Source organism: Phyllopteryx taeniolatus, chromosome 7 (genome assembly GCF_024500385.1).
Source record: "Phyllopteryx taeniolatus isolate TA_2022b chromosome 7, UOR_Ptae_1.2, whole genome shotgun sequence".
Lineage (NCBI taxonomy): Eukaryota > Metazoa > Chordata > Actinopteri > Syngnathiformes > Syngnathidae > Phyllopteryx > Phyllopteryx taeniolatus.
In genome coordinates this window covers 6,902,701-6,912,976 of record NC_084508.1, presented here as the reverse complement: position 1 = coordinate 6,912,976, position 10,276 = coordinate 6,902,701, and the positions used below count along the sequence as shown (strand labels likewise).

At 44.1% G+C, this 10,276-nt stretch overlaps 1 protein-coding gene across 6 annotated transcripts in view; it reads left to right on the top strand.

The window, feature by feature from the left end:
• LOC133480497 (nuclear receptor ROR-beta-like) overlaps window positions 1-10,276 on the top strand; it is a 180,165-nt gene that overhangs the window by 111,184 nt on the left and 58,705 nt on the right. The gene's annotated exons all lie outside the window — the stretch shown is intronic.

Sequence of the window (10,276 nt, the reverse complement as noted above, 5' to 3'; positions counted from 1 at the left end):
GATTAGAAATTTCAACTGCCAATCATTCCTGTCACTGTTCACACTTTTTTGTTTTCACACCAGTTCTCGATGAACTTTGAATAAGTCCAGCAGGCTTATTCAAACCTATTCCTTATTAATGTGCTTCCATATTTCATTTTTGCACGCGTGAGATCATTTTAAAGCTTGCAGAAACTCTGATCTCATCCTGACTTTGAGTCCAAAGTGAATTCATTTGCATGAACTCATCCCTTTCAAATGCAGAAGTATTTTTCCCGCTTAGTGTGCGCTTATTGCCATAAACGAGAAGACGAGAAGAAGGGACTAGCTGCCAACTTTTGGAGGGCTCGTGTGCACATTTTTGCGTCTGTGCAGCGAGCGCCTGCCCGCCCGTCAGCTGTGAAATCACACATGCGAGTCCATTTCTTTTGTGCTGCTTATTTCCAAAAGGCTTTTGAAGCAAACGAGCTGTTCATATTTTTGATTGCATATTATAGGTGTCTAAGACACCTGCTGTTAAAAAGCCACTGACGTTCAACTCAGTCATGCGGTGACTCAGTGTCACTTGTGCTAATATTATTAGTTGTATAACAGTAAATAACTTATTATTTTGCCATCAAAAGTCCTTTCTCCCAAAAAGATACTTCTGCTTGATGTTTGATTGAACAAAAAGCTCATTTTCTCTGCATTTTGGTCAGAAACTGGTGTTTTTTGTTCATGTTCTAGTGCCGCTGACTAAAGGATGGAAAAAGGTCCAAACTTTTGCGGGTGAAAGAAGAGTTGTAGCTCCTCTTTCTTTTGATTGTTTCGGTGCTGATAACGGCAAGTCAAAATGCTCTAAAACGCCGGGCAGCAGGCGAAAGCGCTTTTGGTTTTGTGCTTTTGAAGGTTTGCTTGAAGTGTTGTTGGGGGGGGGGGACTGATAATGTCTCCTTTTCAAACGGTGAAGGACAACAATCATGGAATGGATTCAAAAGTACGACGTTTATCGAACTCAAGGTGCAAAGTGAGCAAACCACGAAATGTGACGAGGCAAGAAATGTTGAACTAAAGAAAGCGGAGTAAAGGTAGAAAAAGCCAGCCCTTTCCCCGCAGAGTAGCGTTGTACATTCTGCATGATTGCACCTGCGTTGTTTGATTCCGCGGTTGAGAGCAGCAGAGGACATGATTGAAATATCTCACAGGTTGCCCCGTACCTGACGTGCCGTTCTTCAAATTGACTTTGACACTTTAAGGTCCGCCGAGAAGCCGCCAATATAAATGGAGACTCATCGAGTGACACATTTGCGCCCGTCGCAGTGCTCGGCTGAAAGTCGTAACCCCCCGCGGCTTGGCCCCAACGTTTGTTTGATGGAGACGCTCTGAGCTGGTCCTTGCGTCTGAGCTTTCGTCAGCGGGCGGGCCTGGCGCGACAGGAAGTTGACAGCGCTACGTCTCAGATGATCTGATCAACTTTTGGAGTGCCGCCTGTCTTTGTTTTCTTCTTTCTTCTCAGCTTCCTGTTTTAGCTCGGAATGTGTCTCGCTGTAAGACTGACGTCGTTTCAGTCCAAGTAGGCGATCAGATCGACGAGATCAGAATGACGAACTGTCACAGGCAGTGTTTTGATTTGGAGAACTTGGCCCAGTATAATTTTCTCGTTACGTGTTTTAATGACGAAACAAACAACTTGTTTGCGAAGTTTTTTGCCGTCCGTCATGTGTCCCGTCAGTGGAAACGCAGCCGTGTCGGATATTCACTTCGGTTCCGGCGTTTATTTCAAACTCCAGGTTCATAAAAGATGACATAAATAAATAAAATCTGCATGTACGCTATACAACAACTTATTACAGTGCCTCATAAATGAAGTAAAGTCTAGCTGCAGCTACCGAATATTTTGACAATCCAGCGTTCTGTCGATTATTCCCATCGATTCATCAAGTCATCGGCTGAACTGTTATTTTGAATTATTAAATAACAAGAACAAGTGAGGTCCAAGAATGGGTTTTGTCCACTTGGGGTTGCCATCTTCACATTCTACTGTAGTATCTATGACTTTGAGGGTGTAGGACTTTGAAAGGCGGGGCCTGACCCGGTGAGTGACGTGGGCGTCGGTGAACGAGCGAAGAGTTAGCGCGCCCCTGCAAAGAAATACATGAATGCTTTTTTACCATGGGATAAAAAAAGCAGATAAGTTTCCTAAAACAATTATCGTATGCGTCTCAAATTCAGAGCAAATGGGAATTGAAAAATCTGATATAGGCTCTGAATCATAATTTGAAAAATCATAACACTTGCAATGTGGATCAAGCCCAAGACATTAACAGCAAAATCCTACCACCCCCCCAAACAACGTTGCAGAGCGTCTCATTACAAGTAAGAAACGATGCTTTGCTTCAAAGTCATTTAGCGGAGTGCTTGATTGCTCTGCGGAGCCGCACTGCTTCTCTTGAATGTCTCTTCGGTCCAGTCGCTGCTCGACTGATTTGGGCTCTGCCTTGTCGCGGGGGCTCAAAGCGAGATGGATATGACCTCGCTTAGAGAACCGAAAGCTTACCCGTCCCCTCGCTCCGCAGAGAAGAAGCATTGGCTGCGAGGAGAATCGATTTTCATCTCGTCCCCTGGCCTATGTCGCTTCAATTGATTATCAAGGGGTGATTCCGCTCGGGGAGGGAGGAGGATGAGGAGGATGAGGAGGATGAGGAGGACGAGGAGGATGGGTTGCTTGGTAAATCACATCACCAAGGAGAGAGTGAGCAATGAGCGAAGGGCCGCAAGGTGAGGGCCAACTTGGAGGATGTGAACGGTGGAAAGGGTTCGGCAGATCTGACGCGAGAAGTCACGAGTGTGGAGTAAAAAAAAAAAAAAATTCTTTTTCTTTTTTAAAAGTGGCGGGAAGGTGGGGAGCGAGCGTGCACTTATCCCCGTCGTCCTTCCTTTTCATATATCATCTCATTTTATTTCCTCCTCCGTCTGACATGTCGGAGAAATGTCAAGTAATCCAACATGACGTTCTCCTCACTTGGCAAAAAAAGTGAGGGGAAAAAAAGGGCCAATTTAATTTCAAGGGGAAGCGGGCGGGGTGTAGCCGGATTTATTACCTTGTTGATCTGCAGGCTTTTCTCCATCCATCCATTTTCTAGCGCTTATCCGAGGTCGGGTCGCGGGGGCAGTAGCTTTAGCAGGGACGCCCAGACTTCCCTCTCCCCGGCCGCTTCGTCCAGCCCTTCCGGGGGGATCCCGAGGCGTTCCCGGGCCGGCCGAATGACGTAGTCTCTCCGGCCTGCCCCGGGTCGTCCCCGGGGTCTCCTCCCGGCGGGACGTGCACGGAACACCTCACCGGGGAGGCATAAGCATAAACCACAGGCAGGACCAGTGCCTTTTAGCTGTGCTTTGTCTGGTCCCTCACCCACCCAGGACCCGTTTGCCATGGGTGACCCTACCAGGGGCGTGAAGCCCCAGACAACTTAGCTCCTCGGATCATTGGGACACACAAACCCCTCCGGAAGGGGAGGCTTTTCTCAGTGTTTATTCAAAGAAAGATTGGATCCGCACACACACACACTTCAAATATTAGTATGTAGCGGGACATGCTGCGGCGTTCTACTAAACTTGCTTGATCAAAGCGGAGTGAAAACTCGGCATTGTGGGAGGGACGCAAGATTTCAGGCCGGCAAACTATCTACTGTTCGTGTGTGTGTGTGCGTGCGCGCGCGCGTACGCGGGTGAGGTCCTCATCGTCACAAATTAGCTCATCAACCGGGTTAAAGTGACACAGCTGTTCTCGGCATTATCCTGTTCACTTTGTCTTTTTTTTTTTCTTTCAAAAAAAAAAAAAGCAATTTATAACAGCTTATTGATGTGAATGTGTGCGCGCAAAAAATAGAATCACTAATAATCAAAGCTCCAGACACCCACCCACCCAAAAATGTTTTGTTGTTTTAATGTGAGTTTTTGTCTCTTGTTTTTTAATCGCCAGCATGGCTGTCCAAATGTTTCCATTCCATATGCTCTCGGTCAGTGATTCGCAAGGTGTGGTGCAGGTACAACTAGTGTTACACTGGCGCCATCTGGTGGCTTGTGAAAGAATCACTCCTTAGTGCAGTTCACTTGTTTAACTTTAAGCTCAACACATTTACATTTAATGTAAGAATGGGTTATTTTTAAATAACTATTCGGGTAAGGCTTTTTTTTTTTTTTGACTTTTATGCGCGTTATGTTTTGAACAGTTGAACATTGAACTGTTTTGTTATTTTTTTCATATTGAATCGCTGTTATTGTTCAAACTGTGCATAATGTTACAGTGGCTTACAACAATAGAATATGACTTAGTGTTACAGTGATGTTTTCTGAATACTGTAAACTACAAGCACAATGAAAATATTGTTCAATGAAGACTTTTCAGTTTTCAGTCAAAACTGAGCATGATTATCTCTGTCAAGGCAGAATCGGTGACACATCTCCTGTTTTGGATCTCATTCGATTGTGAATGTTGCCTTGATATGACTTGGTTGCCCCCTGAATGCGTTGTATTATACGTTTGTGCGCGTGCCCTCCATTAGCCGCAGCTCCCAGGAGCTGACGAGCCTGTGAGCAAGCCAAACTCCGACAAAATTGACTTTAATGATGTTTGAGCTGAACAGAATTCGGCCAGCTCACTTCCCGACTGCTGTTTTTGTTTTTGTCATAGAAAACCACCAACGCAAACACGGTAATGACTCCAATTTGATTCCGGCGTGCACAGACGCTACAAGATGTCACGTCCACTAACGGCAGTGTTGTCGCCACGTGACGTGACCATCGCCTGGACCTGATTTGGGGAAAAAAAAAAAATAATAATCATCATCATCATCATCATTCCAGTTCACGACCCTGGCTGACAGGCATCAATGTGGCAGCCCTCCCCTTTGACCTACTGCGAGAAATTTGCTCCAACCTGTCCAGGCTAAAGCAGGGTAGCGTGAAGCCCGCAATCTGTGACTAATTGATGCCCTCCCCAAAACGTTTTTAAGCTGCGATAGATGCCACAAGACGGCGACAAAGCACTTTTTTGACCAGGCTGACTAATGAAGCTCCTCGCCTCACTTCAACATAGTGGTGCCTTGCGATACTCCAGTTGAATTCGTCCGTGACCATCCCTGTGACACAAAACGCTCTCAAATCATCGCTCCCCATTGAAATGAACAGAAATGCCAATTCATCCATTCCACCTTCCCCCCCCCCCAAAAAAAACAACCTCTGTTTTTGGGGTCTTTTATTGCGAAAGATAACACACAATTATGCTGTGCTTGATCAAAATAAAACATACAGTAAATGCCATGTTTCGAATGTGAAGAATTAAACAATTTTTGCCACATTTTTCTGAACCACAAGGACATTGTGCTGCTCCTTCTGGAGTGCGTGCCTCGGACACCAGGGGGCAGTATAATACAATATGTGAATGTACTTGGAGGCGGAGGAAACAACTCCTCAGTAAGCTGCAGTGTTGTTAGTTATTTTTCACAGAGGAGAAGTAATACAAAGCCCAGCAGCCGCCCGTTTGTGTTGATTTGTATATTTGCTATTCGAATGCAGTTGTTGCCGCGGCAGCGCGGCCGGAGGCAGCTGGCAATTTGCTCGCTAGATTTCGTTCGGCTGTGCGCCTCAACTCGACGACGACGTCCGTAGCGGCGCACAAGTATACTTTTAAGTGCCTCAGTAAATGGACCTTTGACTCATTAAAAGAATTGTTTATGGCACTTAAAGATGTGTTTGTGTACCGTAGCTGCATGTGTGTGTGTGTGTGTGTGCTTTATCAAACACGTTCTCTATAACATCTGGCCTCCCAAAGCGCTGGCACGTCACGTCGTACCCTTTCAGCCGTCACGCCACGGCTGCAGAAGGAAGCAATTAAGGCGGCGCAAAAATATTTCCTGAAGGAGCGGAGCGATATTTGAAATGGCGCAGCAGCAGGAGGCAATCGCTCAGTAATTGAGGTCCGCCGACACCTTCGACGGGAGATTCCTTTGTTTGCCGCGTGTCGTTAAGGTTCACAGTTGAGTCGTTTTCTTGGCCGGCTGCGGGAAAGGGAATTTGTCGACACGTTTACGGCGGCGGTCTGGTCTAATTCGACTCTAATGGATGTGGTTTTGGAGGCAGGCCTCCCCTGCGCCAGGGCCCCTCAAAGGCGGCGACGGCGGCGGCGGCTTTCTATTGACATTTGGGACCGGTTGAAGCCGACGTTCCAATGAGGAACGTGTTGCCCGGCAAGATGTGGATGTGTATTTGATTCTAATTATATGCAGATTTGTGCTATTCGCGGTCCCAATCCCTCGCAAAGAGCGGAGGGCCACTGTACTTGGATTTCAGCAGACGTCAACTTTTTCATTCATAAATGATTGAACCGGATGAACTCTGCCTAGCAACAATTGACACGGCTGCTATATGATAACATGCATAAAGATAGGGGGAAAACAACCCATCATTGTTTTTTTTCTTTGTGTGTGTGTAAAATTTAGTGCACTGCCATCCAACGTGCATTTTTTTTACCGCAGAAATGATTTATTCTTCTTCTTCTTAGTTTTTAAAGGTAGGAGTAGTGACATAAGATTCAAGGACTCTGACATCAGACTTCCAACTGCGCGCATCGGGTGCACTCCTCAGGAAGCGCTGGCCTACTTTTCCATAACACGGTGCTCTTCGTACACTTGGGCCGTCTTGTGTCTCCAATTCAATTCCTCCGTTGTGTCTTTCGCTTTCCCGACTTGTCCGTCCGTTCGCTCTTCACACTTGGACACTTGCGCATCGATCGAGTTGCTCGCTCTACTGCGGTTGTGACTGATGGTTCTGTCACGGGCGAATCTCGAAACCGTAAAAGTTGTGTACATGTGTATTTTCATGGCACGATGGGGGACGGTTTTCACGGGGGAGTCTGAAACGGTCCCGAGAACTGTCTGTGTCGCCGCCACATTTGCCCAATTTCCCACCGGAACGTGCGACCGTTCTTTGAAGGGTCACTGAGGAATCCCCAAACAAAGAGTATCAAAATCATCATGCTTGTTATTTTTTCATATCTTAAAGGTCAAATAGGACATGGCATTGTTTGATAGTCGATGTTTTGATCCAAAATTGGGCCGTGTCAATCATAAAAAAAAAAAAAAAAAATCATTTTCCCTTTTCTCTGAAACATTAAGGAACAGGCTTACTCATACATTTTTGAACAGATTGGAACATACAGTGCAGGGGAAATGAACCGTATGTAAAAGTTAAGGGTGCTCCGTGAAGGAACAAACATTGATGAACGCCGATCCTGCTGTTTTAATCATTTCGTTTTCCATCGCCATATATCTACTTGAATGGCGGGAGTGTTCACATCACAAGCGGCATGCCTTTTCAGCTGGAGGGCTTACATCATCGCGGCGGCGATGTGATTTAAGGATGTGGCCTGTTAGATAGATTGCGTCGATTGATTTTGAACCCTTTGGACAGATTGGTTGCAACGAGGGGCCTGCTCTTTAGTTTATAGCCTATTTAGTTGTATTCATTGCACCGTGAATGTTTGCCCCCCCCCCCCTTTTTTTTTTTTTTTTTTTTAAATGAGAATATGAATTGTGCTCCAAAGACTGCACAGTCTCCCGCCTCCGTAGATTTGACTTGAAGCAATTATGTAAAAGTCGCTGGGTAATTACTGTGATTGATTTTGATTCAACAGGCTATTTATGATCTTTAAAGGTTTTACAGACAAAAGTGTTAAACCCCCCCCCCCCCCCCCCCCCCCAAAAAAAAAATATCAACATTAAGCAAATCAAACTAAGGTGACTGTTAAAATGACTACAGTTGGGTTAAATGGCCATATTTGGGAAAGAAAATAAATCGTCAGTAGAACTTTGTTTGTTAGTTAAAAAAAGAAACAAAACAAAGAAAAACAGCTGCCTGGCCTGAAGAAAATCACATATCAGTGTGACGAATACTGGGGACAAAAAAAAAAAAAAAGACTTCAATTTGCTCGGGAGCATAAAGATTAGAATCCTGAGCAATGGAAAAGAGTCATGCGCTCTGATGGAGCCCGGATTGACCTGCGGTCAAGAGTTATTCGGGGTTCCGACGACATTCAGCTGACTACCGGAACGATCCAATTCATCGATGGTGACTCACATTTATCATTTCGGTTGCAGACAGCAGTCAGTGGTTTTTTTTCTGCATGCTTTACATAGGGAGCAGTAGCACCATCTGGTGGACAAATATCATATAAATATAAATATAAATATATTAAATCTATATAAACTATTGAGCTCATCTTTCCTCATTGAAATAAACGGAAATTCCACTACAAAAATGAAAAATAGCACTCTGTAATATTGTACTTTTTAAAAACATCTATGTATTTCTTGCCTGATGACAATGCCAGGTTTAATTCGAAAAGACTGATTTGTTTGATTGTCACACACACACACACAGATCGGCCACCGCAGACTCCAGAAGTTAAGCGTGGAGAGTCTTTGGAACGTGCTTGAACAAATAGTCTTCACACAATGGTTCAATTCTACCACTGATTATCCAAAAACCAGAAAGTTGATGTAACGCTCCAAATCCAAACGAAAAGCCGGCCCAATGAAATATGAGCCGTCGAGTGCGTGGGGCTTCTTTGTTTGGACTGGATGCCGCACTTCTTAATCTGCTTTTGACTCCAGTTAGTCTGGGATTCGGGCAAAACAAAGTCTCCAGTCATAATTGAATCCGTTTAAAAAAAAAAAAAAAAAAACAGAAATTGGGAGCATTCTTGACTGCACCACACGCGCACAGGCTGTGAGAATAAACCATTCATGGAGAGCCAAACAAAGCTTCTGATTACATGGCGGCAGGAAGTGGGGTGGGGGGCCTGACTCAACACTCCCCAACACCCCCGCTGATGATTTTAACACGCAGCTTTTCCCCAATGCAAATCTGGACTCGTTCACCCTTCAAGATGAGAATTTTCTATGGAGACGTGCGCACAACTAATTAAAAATGCAAATGGACGAAAACAAATCTCAAAAGGGATTTTTTTTTTTTAATATATATATATATATATATATATATATATATATATATATATATATATAAACTGTTGTCAAACAAAGTGATGGTGTTCAGTATGTCAAGACCGTCTTAAACTCGGGCTGGGCAATTCTGGAAAGAAAAAAATGCTCACCATTATTTTGGTTGAAATTGAAATTGCAATTATTCATTGATTTCGAAACTTAGTATTTATTTAACTATCAAAACTCGGCTTTAAATATAATGTAGTAGAACGAGAAAATAACTTAGTAACAAGTATAATAATAATATAGTTTTAAAAAAAAACTGAAATAAAAAACTATTACAAATAAATAGTCATAGCTAAAAACATTGGCATGCCTGGGGTGACTGGCGTCCTAATTAACCTTAAAGCAGGAACATTTTAGTCTGGGGGGGGGGGGGGGTGTTTGTGTCTTTTTATACAAAGCCATGACTGTATCTGCTGTATGCGCCTTGGCCTCTCGGGGGCAGTGTGGTGCGATGCATAAAAAAAGAAGAAAAATGTCGCAGTAAAACTTTATTAAACTCGTTTTTCTCAGATTAGGAAGAATATATGTCTGTGAGTTGTGTTATATTGTCTGTCTGTATGTGTTACTGTGGCATTTGTGTGGAATTATTAAATAATAAATATACTTGAAGACGAAGCCCTCTCATGACCTAATGCTAATGTTAGCTTGTCCGTCAATAGGGTTTTCTATTGACTCATAGCATAAGATGGCGATTCCTACAACGATGTGTCTTTTATTTAAGTATTCAATTTGTGTCATTTTCTTGTTGTTGTTGTGCGTTCGGTTTTACAGTGAACTCCAAATGGGGAATCAATAGACAGACGAACGCGCGCTAACACGCATGCTACAAGCAACTCACGGCGCGTTCAGGGTGCATTTACAACGCAGGAACTTGCATACACGTTCATCATTTTTCTTCGATTATAACGTTGTTGTTTTTTCAAAATCGCAATCACAATTCAATGTCCACTCTTGAAACTTTTCTAAAAGACCGCAGAAACTCAAAGGTGGGACATGCTGTAGCTAATGGTTAAATTCGGGAAGGGAAATAAGCATCGGCTGCGTGAGAGTTGTAATTTGCCCGCATTTTGGTTGCTGGTGATTTTTATGGCCTTTTTTTTGCAACAGCAGTTTGTACGCTTGTTTGAACAGTTCACTCTTTCAGGTCCGCAAAAAGCGCCATGTCAGACCGGTGCCGCGCAGCGCAGCTTGTGTTTATTTTCGTTCTGTATGCGCTATCTCCCGGCGTAATCCGGATCTCCTCCTCGCTCGAA